This window comes from Hemiscyllium ocellatum, chromosome 2, assembly GCF_020745735.1.
Source record: "Hemiscyllium ocellatum isolate sHemOce1 chromosome 2, sHemOce1.pat.X.cur, whole genome shotgun sequence".
Classification (NCBI taxonomy): Eukaryota; Metazoa; Chordata; class Chondrichthyes; order Orectolobiformes; family Hemiscylliidae; genus Hemiscyllium; species Hemiscyllium ocellatum.
Genome location: NC_083402.1, coordinates 45,375,362 through 45,391,927, shown reverse-complemented (window position 1 = coordinate 45,391,927; position 16,566 = coordinate 45,375,362).

Below are 16,566 nucleotides of genomic sequence, written 5' to 3'. Positions count from 1 at the left end.
CTCAGGCTGTCATGCCAGGTTGTGTCAGATGCCTTCAGGCTCTTACAAGACCTAATGAAGAGTCATTGGATTCCTGATGTTAACTCAGCTTTCTCCTCACAGACGCTGCCAGACCAAATCGCCAGTAATTTCTGTTCTTGCTTCAGATCACCAGCATTCACAGTTTCTTGTTTTATTTTGAAAGATCTATTGCCATTTGGACCTAGTGTCCATGCATCACCAGTGGCTGTCAAAACTATTGTCACTTTTCTTTGCCTGTGGGGACTGCCAAGGATGCTTTCCAAGAAATATGAAGCTTTTCTCAGTTGTGATGAAAATTATAATTTCATCAACAGCATTTTTGCAGGTTGGATTTTAAATAGTAGCATATGATGTTGGTTACCATTGCAAGAGTTTTCTTGCAAAACAAAAGAGAAATTGGAGGGTTTTTTTCTAGAAAAATGACCTAATTGAACATGGGCCAAAGGACAGAGGACTGCAAATCCCAATGTGGTACTGGAAAAGTTGAATTGAATTAGTTTTATTGTCATATGTACTTAAATTAGTACAACGAAAAGTTTACAAGTAGCCAGTTAATGTGCCATCTTACGTACAAGGTACCTGGGTACAGTTTTTTCAGTGCAAGTTCTTAGGAAAAAAACTAGAAAAATAAAGATGTAACAGCTCCACCATTACAGATCATGGGAGTAAATTTGAAAAGTAGAAATATTAAAAGTTCCAAATAATGTTTAATTTACATCAGATAAAGTAAACATGTAAGGCCATTTCTGATCAGAATAATCTGGGTTAAGCAATTTTTTAAAAAAAATTCAATACAGAAACAAATTTTTCAGTTTAGTTCAAAAGGCACTAGTGTTGAGGTCAAAAGTCAGTTTAATTACCCTCCAAGAAGATGGTTCAAAGCAGTTCATGGAAGCAGAAAGCTGAACAGAAGGGTTTACTTTGTGAAACTTCCAATCCAGCAGACTCTGGTCAGAAATCTGTAGGTTATTAGAACTGAGAAATTGAAGGTTCTCACATTTATGGAGAAGATAACTTTGTTTTCTTTTTCACTCCTTGTTTTGTATAATAAACTTCTGTCGCATATGTCACAAAGTTAGTCCCTTTTTTTCTAAAAGCTGTTCCTTGGCTCAAGGAGTCACTGTCCTTGATTTTTTAGTTTTGGTACAGAGATGAAAAGGATTTTGAGAGCCTTTTTTCACATGTAAACAGATGAGACTTCAGGCCAAAATGGTCATGTTTTAGAAGTGACCTGTAAAATGAAAGGGGTGTGGTCGCTCTCTAGCTGAGATGAGCAGTTTTAGTTTAGTCTAAACTGGCAAGAGGTTCAACAGGGAGCCTTGTGGAAAATCTCTCTCTCTCTCTCTCTCTCTCTGTCTCTCTCTCTCTATCTCTCTCTTTCTACCCTTCAGCTTCAACCTGCAAGCATGTGTTCCATTTATAAAGATTTTTGAAGGGAGTTTGCTTATTGGGACTGTTGTGTATATTCGGAACAGCACAATTAAGTCTAGTTGGATAGGCTGAGTTTTGTAGGGCTTCTTTATTCTGATCTTTGTGTTTTATTATGTAATTTTGTGAACATATTTTTGCCTGTTTTAAAATCTAGTAGTCAACTGAGCTTAACTACTCTGGGTAATTTTCACTGTGCACTTACCAAAACAAATGGCAAAGTTATGGTCTGGGTTGCCTGCTTAAGAATGTTTTGTGTGATCTGGCCTAGTCCATAACAAATTGGGGGCACTTTGTGGGATATTAAACAGCAAGTGGTAGGTGCTGGTGTCTTTATTTCAGGTGTTGGTCTGGTTGGGTAGACAGAGCTTGGATATTAATGGCTCTTTCAGTCACCAAACATTTTCTGGATGTGGATGCAGTGACTTTAGAAAGGTTTGCAAAAGATGAATAAGTCCAAACTGCAGGAATTAGCAGACCAATTGGGATTGGAAATGTCAGCTTCTGCGAGGAAAGGAGAGGTAATTATAACAGTAGCTCAGCATTTAAACGTGCTGGAGAAACCATCAGAATCTATAGAGATGGCAAGAATTCAATTGCAAATGAAGCAGCTTGAGTTAGAGGTGAGACTTAAGGAAAGGGCAGCAGAAATGAAAATGTTTGAGTTACGATTAGAAGCAGAAGAGAGGGAAGAAAAGCGAGCTTTTGAACTTCAAAAACTGACATTTAAAAAGGAAAGGCAGCTTAAAAGTATGGAGATAAAGGCTGAGGGTAGGCTCAGTGAGGAATTCAAAAATTCACTGCCTGAAGTAGTGCAAACGCATGTGGAAGAGCAGAGAGTTAAAAGAGCAAGGTTAGCAGTTGAAGTGGCTGATGATTATGAGCTGGTTCATAAAACACGGTTTGGCTTCCAGAATCAATTTCAGTCCATGAGGGATAGAAATTGGAGCAAAGAGAAATCCTCACGTGGAAAGTGAAAGGTAGATCTCAGTGAAGATCATAAGGATAACTCACCACATATTAAAAAAGGAAACCCTTGAGGGGGCAAAGAAGTTAAAAAGCTCCAATGTTTTCATTGTAATAAAGTGGGCCACACAAAATCACAGTGTTGGTGGGCTAGGAGAAAGCCAGATGTAGGATAACCAGACAAACCTGGAAGCTTTGTTGGACTAATAACAAAAAGTGCAAGGGAAGTTCGACAACTACCTCAGAATGTACAAGATGTTCAGAGGTTGATTAAGAAAGAACTGCCAGATCTGCTTAAAAAAATATACATGCAAGGGTAAAGTTTATTCACATAGGCCAGGAGTAGCAGGTAAAGAGGTTACAATATTAAGGGGCACAGGATCCTCTCAGTTGGTAATGCTGAAGGATGAGGAGATATGTATTCCTGAGGTACTATTGCCAGAAAAGGTACTGCTAACAGGAATTCATGGTGAGACAAAAAAGTGATTAATTACATAAAGTAAGGTTAGAGAGTCCAGAGAAGAGTGAAGAATTTGTGGTAGGGATACCGGACAAACTCTCAGCTCCAGGAATACAATTTGTCCTTGCAAGTGATATAGCTGATTCACTGTTAGGCGTGCTGCCTACTCTAGTTGAAACGCCAGTGGAGACGCAGGCAACTGAAGTTATGGATAATGTTTTTCCAGAAATTTTCCCTGATTGTGTGATCTCAAGATCATAGAAGCCCAAGCTGAAGTAGGAGAGATCAAAAAGTACAGATAAGGAAGCTGACATAGTGTTATCTGAAACTTTCTTTGATCAGATAAGTGGAACAGAAATTATCAAATAGGTAAACGTGCAAGCATCTTTAGCTCTACTAAGCTGATTGAATTACAGCAAAAAGATGAGGTGTTAAAACTTATATTAAAAGGCATTTACTGAGAAAGAAAGTAAATGCATTCCTGTGTGTATTACTTAACAAATTATGTCTTAATAAGGAAATGGAGACCATCACACATTTAAGCAGATGAGAAATAGGTAGAGATTCATCAAATTGTTTTGCCAGTAGGGTATAAAAAAAGAGGTGCTGCAAGTGGTGCATGAGCTACCAATTGGAGCTCAGTTAGGGGTGAGGAAAACACAGGCTTAAAATACAAACACATTTTTACTGGCCTGGACTACACAAAGATGTAGTTGAATTTTGGCAGACATGTCATACATGTCAGCTAATCAGAAAACCACAGGCAACAATAAAACCTGCACCTTTAGTACCTATTTCAGCATTTGAGGAACCTTTCACAAGAATCTTGATTGATTGTGTAGGTCCCCTACCTCAAACAAAAAGTGGGAATAAGTATTCACTAACAATAATGGATGTGTCGACTAGATTTCCAGAATCAATCCGATTGTGCAACATCACAGCTAAAAGAGTTGTACAAGAATTACTTTTTTTTTACTAGACATGGACTACCAATAGGGATCCAGTCAGATCAAGGATCAAACTCCACATCCAAACTATTCAAGGAGTTATGGATAACTTGGGAATAAAGCAATTCAAATCTACTGTGTACCTTTCTGAATCACAGGGAGCACTAGAGAGATGGCATCTAACATTCAAGACATGTTGTGGGCTTATGGTCAGGATTACCCAGATGATTGGGATAAGGGAGTTCTGTTTGTACTTTTTGCGATCAGAAATGCACCAAATGAATCAACCAAATTCCGTCTATTTGAATTAATTTTTGGGCATGAAATAAGAGGACCATTAAAATTGATTAAGGAGAAATTAATAAGTCAGAATTCAGAGACCATCCGTTTGGACAATGTGTCAAATTTTAGAGAACAATTAAATAGAGCTAAAGAGCATTTAAAAGTATCACAGCATACAATGAAACAGGATGCAGATCAGAAATCGCAAATTTGCAATTTTGCAATTGGGGATAAGATATTAGTGTTACTTATAGTAACAGGTGAGCCTTTAAAAGCCAGGTTTAGTGAACCTTATCAAATCAAGAGGAAATTGAGTGAGGTGAACTACTTGATAAGGACTCCAGACAGGAAAAAATCTCACAGAATGTGCCATATGAATATGCTCAAAAGGTATTTTGATAAGGAAGGAAAGCAAGAGGAGAAGGTGTTAATGATTATAGCACAGAAAGAAGAATCAAGTTCAGAGGATTCTGAAGTAGGCATTCCTCAAATCACATTGGAGAATGAAGAAGTTGTCAAAAATTTGGGATAAACGATTGAGGTACATTCCACAAGAAAATTGAAATTACCAATCATATAGGAAGATATGCAGAAATAAACTGGGAAGTACTAACCTAATTGTTCATGATGTAGATATAGGAGATGCTGTTCCAATTAAACAATATCCTTATAGGCATAACCCTCTAAAGTTGGCATAGGTTCAGAAGGAAAAAAAGCGCATGCTCCAAGACGGCATAATCAAAATGAGTTACAGTGACAGGAGCTCACCTATAGTCATGGCGCCAAAGCCAGATTGTACCCAACGGTTATGTATGGAGTATCGCAAAGTCAGTGCCATTACATAGACTGATGCGTATCCAATTCCATGGTTGGAGGACTGTGTCAAAAAAGTGGGACAAGTAACTTACATTTCTAAGTTGGACTTGCTCAGAGGCTACTGGCAAGTACTGTCAGAAAGAGCAAAGGCAATTTAGGCTTTTGTAACGCCAAATGGATTATATCAGCTCAAACTCATGCCATTTGGTATGAAAAATGCTCCAGCTACAATTCAGAGACTGACAAATAAGGTCATTGCTGGATTACCCAATTGTGTAGTGTATATTGATGACCTGGTGATCTTTCGTCACTCATGGAAGGAACATTTACAGCATTTATTGGACTTGTTCAATCAATTTCGGAAGGCAGGCTTGGTGGTGAACATAGCTAAAAGTGAATTTGCCAAAGCCCACATCACCTTCCTGGGCCATGTTACTGGACATGGACAAATGGCCCCATGGGATGCAAAAACAAAAAGCTAATTTTGGAATTTCCCACAACGTCGATAAAAAAAGCAATACTACGGTTTCTGAGGTTGAGTGGATTTTATGGAAAGTTTATGCCACACTGCCAAGAATCCTGTCTTTAATCCTACATTCAGCATTCAAGTGAGAGAGAGAGAGAGAGGGGGAGGAGAGAGAGTGAGGGGCGAGAGTGAGGGGCGCATTGTCTCTCTCACACACACACACTCACATTCTCTCTCTCTCTCACTCACACACACACAGACACACACAGGCATTCACTCAATCACACTCACTCAAGTTCAACCTTCCAAAATGCATCACTTCACATTTATCCACGTTGACTCCCTCTGTTATTTCACAGCCCAGCTCTGCACCCTATCTATGTCACGCTGCAGCCTGCAGTAGCCCTCTATACTACCGACAACACTTCCAACCTTTGTGTCATCTGCAAATTTACTAACCCACCCCACAACCTCCTCATCCAAGTCATTTATAAAAACTATAAAGAGCTGAGGCACAAGAACAGAGCCCTGTGGGACTCCACTCAACACTGACCTCCAGAATACTTTCCATCTACAACCACTCTCTGCCTTCTGTTAGCCAGCCAATTCTGAATCCAGATAGCCAAATTTCCCTGTATCCCATACTTCCTGACTTTATGAATGAGCCTACCATGGGGAACCTTATCAAATGCCTTGCTGAAGTCCACATACACCACATCCACTGCTCAGCTTTTGTCGACCTGTCTTGTCACCTCCTCAAAGAACTCAATAAGATTTGTGAGGCATGACCTGCCCCTCACAAAGCCATGCTGACTGCCTTTAATCACACTACGCTTTACCAAATAGTCATTGATCCTATCCCTCAGAATTCTTTCCAAACCTTTGCTGACTACAGACATAAGACTGACTGGTCAGTGATTGCCAGGGATTTCCCTATTACTCTTCTTGAAAAGAGGAACAAGAGTCGCCTCCTTCCAATTCTCTGGTATGACTCCTGTGGAGAGTGAGGAGGCAAATACCCTTGCCTGCGGCTTAACAACCTCCTTTCTCACTTCCCAGAGCAGCCCAGAATAAATCTGGTCTGGCCCTTGGGACTTACCAATCTTAATATTTTCCAAAATTTTCAGCGCATCAACTTCATCAATCTTGATCTGATTAAGACTGTATCCTAGCTCCTCAAAGTTTTCATTTACACCAAGTTCCCCTTCCTTGGTGAAAACCGAAGCAAAAATCTCATTTAGGGCTTCCCCTATCTGCTCAGACTCCATGCACAAGTTCCCTCTGCTATCCATGATCAGCCCTACCTTCTCCCAGATCATTCTCTTATTCCTCACATATGAGTAAAATGCCTTTGGGTTCTCCCTAATCCTTCTTGCCAAGCCTTTTTCATGCCCCTGCCTGGCTCTCCTCAGTCCGTTTCTGAGTTCCTTTCTAGAAAGCCTGTAATCCTCCAAAGCAATGCTAGATCCTTGCTTCCTCCACCTTACGTAAGCTGCCTTTTTCCTTTTGACAAGAAGTTCCTCTGTTCTTGTCATCCAAGCTTCCTTTATCCTTTCCCTTCTTACCTGTCTCAGAGGAATAGATTTGTGCATCACTTGCAACAACTGCTTCTTAAGTAGTCTCCACATATCTGCTGTGTCCTTACCCAGTCTTTAGTTCCCAGCTCCTGTCATATTGCGCCATAATTCTTTTTTCCCCAATTAAATATCTTCCCTCGGTAACTGCCCCTTTCACTTTCCAAGGCTATGCTAAATGTGAGGCAGTTGTGATCACTGTCACCAAAGTGCTCTCCCACCGCGAGCTCTGACACCTGTCCTGGCTCGTTGCCGAGCACCAAATCCAAAATGGCCTCTCCCCTCGTCAGTCTGTCTACATACTGAGAAAGGAAACCCTCCTGAACACACCCGACGAAAACGGCTCCATCCAAACCATCTGCACTTGGGAGGTTCCAGTCGATACTGGAAAAGCTGAAATCACCCATAACAACAATTCTGCTACATCTGCATTTTTCCAAAATCTGCCCGCCTATGAGTTCTTCAATCTCTCTACTGCTATTAGGTGATCTGTAGAAAACCCCCAATGCAATGGCTGTTCCCTTGCTGTTCCGAACTTCCACCTATACTGACTCAGTAGACAAACCTTCCTCAACAACCTTCGTTTCTGTAGCTGTGATGCACTCTCTGATTAGCAATGCTACACCCCTCCTCTTTTTCTCCCCCTCCCTGTTCTAAACCCTGGAACACCAAACAACCATTCCTGCCCCTGTGAAACCCACGTCTCTGTTATGGCCACAACATCGTAGTCCCGTGCTCTAAATTCATCACTCTTATTTCGGACACTCCTTGCATTAAAGCAGACACACTTTAACCGATCCCTTTGTTTCATTGCGTGAGAAATCTTTCTGATAGATTCAATATATCCTGTCACTGCCCCATCTGCAACTGTCCCCCTCTCAGACATGTGGCTCTGATTCCCACCACCCTGCCAAACTACTTTAAACTCTCACAAATCACACAAGCAAATCTCCCACCCAGGACATTTGTGCCCCTCAGTTCAGGTGCAACCTGTCGTTCATGTACAGGTCCCACCTTCCCCAGAAGGTATCCCAATGGTCTAGATATCTGAAGCCCTCCCTCCAGCACCAGCCTCGCAGCCACGTGTTAAGCTGCAATGGCTGACTGTTCCTCATCTCACTATCTCATGGCACCCGTAGCAAACCTGAGATCACTACTCTACTTGTCCTGCTCTTCAGCTTCCAACCTAATATCACAAGTCCTGTTGTTGAAGCTTGTATAACTATGATGGATGTGAAATGCAAGGGTCCTCCCCCAAACATCTGTTTCTCAGATGCTTTCTGACCAGCTGTGCTTTTTCCAGCACTACACTCTATCTATTCTGACTCTCCAGCATCTGCAGTCCTCACTATCTCCTAATTACAGCAATGGAGGCACTCAGACAATGGAATAGAGTCCTTACGTCTCGTAAACTTGGTGGGTGCATGTATAATCAGGGTGACTGTAGGACATAATGTGCCTATAATAAATCGTGGTTGGCGGCCTAACTCCAAAAACACAGAAAGAGAAGTTGAGGAAAAGAAGAGTCAGACATGGGACATATGAGAGCAAGGAAGGAGTCAAAATTGGAATGAAACTTGATGAAACTTTCCTGTTTGTGACGGCACCAATTTATCTAGCATTCGTTTAGAGAATCAGATGAAGTCAGGTACAGGAATTGTCTAGACTTGAACAGCAATGTTCCATGTATCCAAGGAATTAAGCTTAAATAAGACTCATAAGTATTCCAATAGCAACAGTTTTTATTTAAAGGAAATGAGTGGAGTTAAAAGTGAATGTTTTCAATGTAATAGCAAGTTAAGTCGGGTAGATTGGGAAGCTGGTGGACAGGGGCAGGTTGTGTCTTCATATCAATAAACAATGCATATTTAAATGTTCATTATTGAATTAATCAGACATCAAGAGGAAAAGTGACATTATTCAAGTCAATATCTATCATGTTCTCAAACAGATTAGATTGGCCACATTTACAAACACAATGCAGTCTAAATATCACCAGCCATTACTACTCAAACACTAAGTTATAATGGGAGATTTGCATCTCTCAAATTTGGGAAAAAAGGTACTGGGGATCAGTAAAAATGGTCCCGATCCAATACTCACATAATTCTCAATAATTCCCATTTTGATAATCTCCTGTTAGTGACCGTCAAAGTTCTCACTGAAATAACTGGAAACACACGTGTGAGGTCGCTTTGGCATTTCAAGCCAATCTCTGATAATGGGTGAGAGAGGCAATGTCACAGCTGCCCAACCAGCTAACTAAGTTGCCTATCGAAAGTATTTTTTTAAAAATCCTTAGTAGGGGTAAGGAAGAGGAAGAAAATTGTTTGGATTCAACAGTAAATTTCTGAGCTCTTTCTGTCTTCCCTCTTCACCGCCAGCCCCAACTCCAGGCCCTAACAAAATGTCCTTGTGCAGATGAATCTCTCTGCAGGATCAATAGACAACAATGAAGATTTATAATTTAAAACTTGTTGACACGTAATACATATGTAAAAACAAACCAGGTATGGTTCCATGTATGGTAAGAATATATAATAATAAAATTGGGTAACCCACAAAAGATATTTCACAGCACAAACTATGATAATTTGTAAGCAAAGTTTCTAGCATGTATGTTCTTTCTGGCTGCACTTAACAAACCACATCACATCAAATCAACTCTTTTTTAATCCATAGAGAGGCATCCATTTTGTTCAACTGTTATTCAGTCTACATTGACAGCAAAATCACAACAAGCAATCAAAATGAAGAGTTTCTGTTGGTTTGTAAACGATGGAGACACAAACCTTTTTGTCTGCAACAATGATAGGTCTTGTTGTGTAGTGACAGTATCCCTGCTTCTGGGCCAGAAGCTCTGGGCTCTTGTTCCACCTGTCTCAGGTGTATGCCATAAAATAGAGTCATAGAAGCTTACAGCACAGAAACAGACCCTTCAGTTCAACCAGTCCATAGAATCATAGAATCCCTACAGTGTGAAAACAGGCCCTTCGGCCCAGCAGGTTCACACTGACCCTCCAAAGAGTATCCCACCCAGACCGATTCCCATCTTACTCTACATTTACCCCTGAATAATACACCTACACATTCCTGAACACTATGACCAATTTTTCATGGCCAATTACCTAACTCGCACATCTTTGGATTGTGGGAGGAAACCGGAGCACCCGGAGGAAACCCACAAAATATGCAAACTCCACACAGACAGTTGCCCTAGGATAACATGTCAAACATAATCTAACCCCACCCTTCCAGGCCAGGCCCATTTTCCTCCAAACCTTCCTTATTCATGTAATTATCCAAATGTCTTTTAAACATTGCAATTATACCCACATCCACCAATTCTTCAGGAAGTTCATTCTGTACGTGAACCATCCTCTGCGTAAAATATTTGCCCAGCATGTCTTTTTTAAATCTTTCTCCTCTCACCTTAAAAATGTGCCCCCTAGTCTTGAAATCCCTCATCCAAGGGAAAAGACAGCTTGCATTAAATTTATCTACATCTCTCATTATTTTATAAACTTCAATAAGGTCACCTCTCAACCTCCTACTCTCCAGTCTAAAAATGTCTCAGCCTATCCAGCCTTACTTTATAACTCAAACCTTCCATACTAGGCAAGAAACTGGTAAATCTCTTCTGAACCCTCTGCAGCTTAATAATATCCTTCCAGAACTGGGCAACCAGAACTTGACACAGTATTCCAGAAGAGGCCTCATTAATGTCCTGTACAACCTCAATGTGACTTCCCAACTCCCAAAGGACTAAGCATGTTTGAACAAGTTGATTAAAAATAACTACAACTATGAAGATAGTTATTCCTATCTCTACAATACTTGTTTCACTGGAGTAAGTATCTCCATATTATTAGGCACGTGAAGACTATTAATATTTTTACTAATACTTTAAAACAAACATCAACATCATTGAGAGAATAACATATATCCTAGGGTGGAAAGTATATTCCCAAACCACTTTTCCTTCACATATTCATTGATTTTTGAGCATTAAAATCAGAAGCTAAAAGTTAGAGGTGCATTGCAATCTTTGTAATCATAATGGCAATCCTCTCAATTTTGATAGTGAAGTTAAAATAATTGATCACAGTATCAGGTATTAAAACAATAAAATCTCAGCTTTTTTGGGGGTTCAAACGAATGATTCTCATCAAGCTGTGTGATCCCAGCCTCACATTGCATGATAACTGAAGAACAACTGGAAGGTGCCCTGGAAGTACTCAAGGATGCCCTCACAAGAACGGGGTACAATGCTCAATTCATCGACCGCCAGTTCCTACGTGCCACAGCAAGGAACCGTAATGACTTCCTCAGGAGACAGGCACATGCTGCAACAGACAGGGTACCCTTGGTTGTTCAGCACTTCCCAGGGGCTGAAAACCTACGCCATGTTCTTCGTGATCTGCAACACATTATCAATGAGGATGAGCACCTCCCCAAGGCCTTCCCCACACCTCCACTACTTGCCTTTAAACAACCGGCAAACCTCAAACAGATCATTGTTTGTAGCAAGCTGCCCGGCTCTCAGGACAACTCCATACAACCCTGTCATGGTGGACGCTGCAAGACGTGTCTGATTGTGGACATAGATACCACTATTATGCATGGGAACACCTCCCACCTTGTACATGGCAGCTATTCATGTGACTCAGCCAACATTGTCTATCTTATACGTTGCAGGCAAGGATGCCCGGAGGCATGGTACATTGGGGAAACCGAGAAAAGGCTACAACAACGGATGAATGGGCACCGCATAACAATCAACAGACAGGAGGGTTCCCTCCCAGTTGGGGAACTCTTCAGTGGTCCAGGACATTCAGCCTCGGACCTTCGGGTGACCATCCTCCAAGGTGGGCTTCGGGACAGGCAGCAGAGGAAAATGGTCGAGCAGAGGCTGATAGCTAAGTTCAGTACCCATAGGGAGGGCCTCAACCAGGACCTTGGGTTCATGTCACATTACAGGTGATCGCCATTGCACTACACACGCACACAGATATTTCTACACACACACACTCTCACATACACACGGACACAGGTACACACAGATGTGCACACACACCCTTATAGACACATACACTCCCACGCTCACATCTGCACCCCCTCGCAGACTTAAGACACTCTGCAACCACTACACACACACACACACACACACACACACACACACACACACACACACACACACACACACACACACACACACACACACACACACACACACACACCACCCCAGACAGACGCACACAGATAGACAAAGACCCACATGCACACATATATTTTGTGTGGTGAATTTATATTGCAGAGTTACATTACACTTTGCTCAAAAACTGCATACATTCAGTAGAACTCTGAGCTCAAAACTGCAGGAATTTATGTAAAACTCTGTTATCTCACTTATTAGATTAGAATCAATCTAAACATCAGGTCATAGACAGAGAACACAGGGAGCTAACACCTTCAACATATTGTCTAGCTATCACCATTGTTAGCAGCTAACCCGAGAATCCAACTTTAAAAAGAAGGGTTTTGTGATTTACAAATTAAAGAAATGAAACTATCACTGCATTCTAACAGATGAAAGGCTTAACAGACAATCAATTTTTCAATGTATAATTTCAGTAACATCACACTGCAAATTTTTGCTATAAATTCTGTGTTACGATCGAGCCCTCCACTATCACCTGATGAAGGAGCATCGCTCTGAAAGCTAGTGTGCTTCCAAATAAACCTGTTGGACTATAACCTGGTGTTGTGCGATTTTTAATTTTGTACACCCCAGTCCAACACCGGCATCTCCAAATCATGACTACTCTTGTACTATGAGTTGGGGATGCCAGCGTTGGACTGGAGTGTACAAAATTAAAAATCACTCAACACCAAGCTATCGTCCAACAGGTTTATTTGGAAGCATTAGCTTTCGGAGCGCAGCTCCTTAATGAAGCAGTGGCGCTCAGAAAGCTAGTGCTTCCAATTAAACCTTTTGGACTAGAACCTGGTGTTGTGTGACTTTTAACTATTGTCTTACGAGCATAGTCTAAAATGCAAGCATTAGCATACTGCTGGATTAAGGAACGGGCATCTTTGGCATCTTGTCACAGTAGACTGATAATACCACAGCAAATCATTTCTCAATTATTTTGAATATTCATATCTAAATCATCTTAATTATATCAACCACTTGACTGAAATTTAAAAAGTTGCCAATTATGTTAATTTACAAATTCACATTACACATTAGCTGCTTTTTTTTAAGGTGGTAACAATGAAAGCAGCAAGCTGCATGTTTTTGTATTTCATCTTTTCCTTTAGTAATATTATATTGAATATTCTTAAGGTTACAGTTTTACAAAGAGATCTCAGAATTAAGAATTAAAACATGATTCTCAGCAAGTGGAAGTATCCCTCGCAGTTTGAGAAGACAAAGTTTTTAAAAACTTCAATACAAAAACATCGCATTATGCTGAAAGTAAATATATTAAGTGAGAGCTGTAAGAATGTTACACTTTCTTCAGTGAAAAATTGAATTCTTTGTAATGTCATACCTGCTATTAAGTTTAAGAAAAATAACAATTTAGAAATGATGGAGACATGAAAGCGAATGTAAGGCAGCAATATGATTAAAACATCAAATTATCTGAAGTGGTCTGGTAACTCTGCATTGTTGTGAAGTTGTAACAACATATCCATTTTATTATAATACACATAACACACTTCACAAGCTGGAGAAATTATCATTCTATTTGTTACTCTTCTTTGCTTTTTCTTACATTAAGCTAGATATTACATTGGTTCCTAACAAAGAACAAGTAAGGTCTTATTCTTCTCGAGCTTTATTACAGATGTCTATCTCTATAAGACCACAAAGCCTAATTACTGAAAATAAGCAGAAGCCTAAGGGCCACTATTCTTTAATTGCTATTGATGGACAATGGAGCAGCTCGCATGGTTCTCATAAATATCTGGCTCCAGGTCAATCTGAAAATTCACACTATAATACCAACTAACCTGTAATTGATGCCAGCATGAAACTACCTGTCTCTCTTTTAAGAAATTTCACACTTTGAAATTAGATGTTTGACGTGTAATAGTGGCTCTTTTTTTCAGATAAAGCTAGTTTATAGCATTACACATATGGAATAAAAACACCTGCTTGCTTATTTAAGACTTCTGTTTAGAATGTCTTTCAGAGAAAGCCATTCCATTTTCATATTTGTGTTGTTCCTCTGTGAGAACAATTCACTTAGTGCCACTCTCTCTCCTTTTCTCTATTATTCTGCTCATTTTATTTCCTTTTCAGATAATAATCCAAACTCATCACAAATTCCTCAATTGAACCTGCCTGACTATATATTCGAGCATTGCATTCCACATTCTAGCTACTGTGTGAAGATATTTCTCCTCATACTGCCTTTGCTTCTTTTATCAATTATCTTAAATCTGTGTCCTCAATTGAGGGCATCGTCCTTACATCAATAGGAACAGTTTCTCTCTCTCGATTCTGTCTTGATCTCGCAAGATTTAAACAACACTATCAAATCTCCTCTCAATCTTGTCTTCAACAGTCCCAACTTCTCTAATCAATCTATAAACTTAATGTCAGTCTTGTAACATTGAATGCAGCAATTAGAGTCAGGTATATTAAAACATTTACAGTCAGGGAATGGAAAAGTGGAAATTTGAACTTGATATCTAATGCACTGTGCAAGGAGTTCTACCTGGCCCATCTAAACTCCTTTTGATTTACTTAACTTTGAGTAGAAAGGGGAAGATGTGTCCTTGTGGTAAATAATGTTCACCAAATTAATTGCATCTAAATGATTTCTGGCTATCTATTGACCAGCACGAGTTATCACTTTAGAATTATAGACAAGGTACATCGATGAAAGTGGTCATTGTTCTCTCAGGTCTGATCCAGCTCAACTGAAAAATAATCCAGTATATCTCACTCCCTGCTTTGATAAAACCCAGGATCTGATTTGGTTCATTGATTGCTTTGACAACCCTTTCTTTTAACTTAAGATGCTTGTGTACAAGTCTATCATCTCTTGCACATATCCCTTACCTACCTTAAAACTGTGTCATTTAGCATATATTGTTTTTTTTCTCATTCCTTCAAGCACGTATCTCATATCATTCTGTGCTGAATTGCATTAGCTATGGATGTAATTTTCCCCTCCACGGAGGTGGTGACAAGGGGAAATATTGCTTGAATTTGCCCAAAAGAGAAAGTTACCTCCTTCCTGCTACCTCTGCAGTTAACTGATGGGTAGGAAGGTCCATGGGCAACTTTGTACAGGTGTCAGAAATGAGGTGAGAGATCAGTCCTTGACATCAAGGCCACATTTGACCAAGTGTGGTTGGTTGGATCTGGGATAAGATGGGAGGAAGGGAAATGAGGAAACTGGTGAAATTCACATTGATCCCGTGTGATTAGAGGGTCCCAAAGCAGAAGATGAGGCATTCTTCTTCTAGGCATCAGGTAACTAGGGTGGTTCAAAAGGCCCAAGACTGGCATGTCTTTGGCAGAGTGGGAGGGGGAGTTAAAGTGCTCGGCCACAGAGCGGAGCAATTGTTTCATGTGTGTCCCAGAGATCTTCTCTAAAACGTTCTGCGAGTTAGTGTCCTGTCTCCCCAATGTAGAGGAGACCACACTGCCAGCAACAGACACAGTAGATGATGTGTGTGGAAGTACAGATAAATCTCTGGTGAATGTGCAAGAATCCTTTGGGGCCTCAGATGGAACTAAGGAGAGGTGTGGGCTCAGGCTTTGTAATTCATGCAATGGCAGGGGAAGGTGCCAGGAGGACAAGGTTGTGGAAAGAATGGTCTCTGTGAAGCGCAGATAGGGGTGAAGAGGGAAGTATATCCCTGGTGGTGGGGTCTATTTGTAGGTAATGGAAAGGGCAGAGCATAATGCAATGTATCCAGAGATTGGTGGGGTGGAAGGTGAGAGGGTTCTGTCCTTGCTGCAGTTGGAGGAGTGGGGTTCAAGGGTGAAGGTGCGGGAAGTGGAGGAGATGCGCTGGAGGGCATCTTTGAATACATGAGAGGGGAAATCACGATCTTTGAAGAAGGAGGCTATCTGGGGTGTTCTGTGGTGGAACTGGCCCTCCTGGGAGTAGACACAGGAGGCAGGGAGGGAAGAGGTATAGCTCAGGTAGCTGTGGGAGTTGGTGGATTTAAAATAGATGTCCATGTAGAGTCAGTCATCAGAAATAAAGATGGAGAAGTACAGGATGGGCAGGGAGGTGCCTGAGATGGTCCAGGTGAACTTAAGGTCAGGGTGGAATGTGGTAGTGAAGTTGATGAACTGTTCAACCTCTACTTGGGAGCAAGAGGCAGTGCCGATACAGTCATCGATGTAGCAGAGAAAAAAGTTGGGGATGGTGCCAGTGTAGCTGCAGAAAATGGACTGTTCTATGTAGTGGACAAAGAGGCAGGCATAGCTGGAGCCCATGCAGGTGCTCATGGCTACCCCTTTGGTCTGGAGGAAGGGGGAGCATTCAAAGGAGAAATTGTTGAGGCTGAGGAATATTTATTCCCAACGTGGTCTCCTCTACATCGGGGAGACAGGACGCCAACTTACGGAAT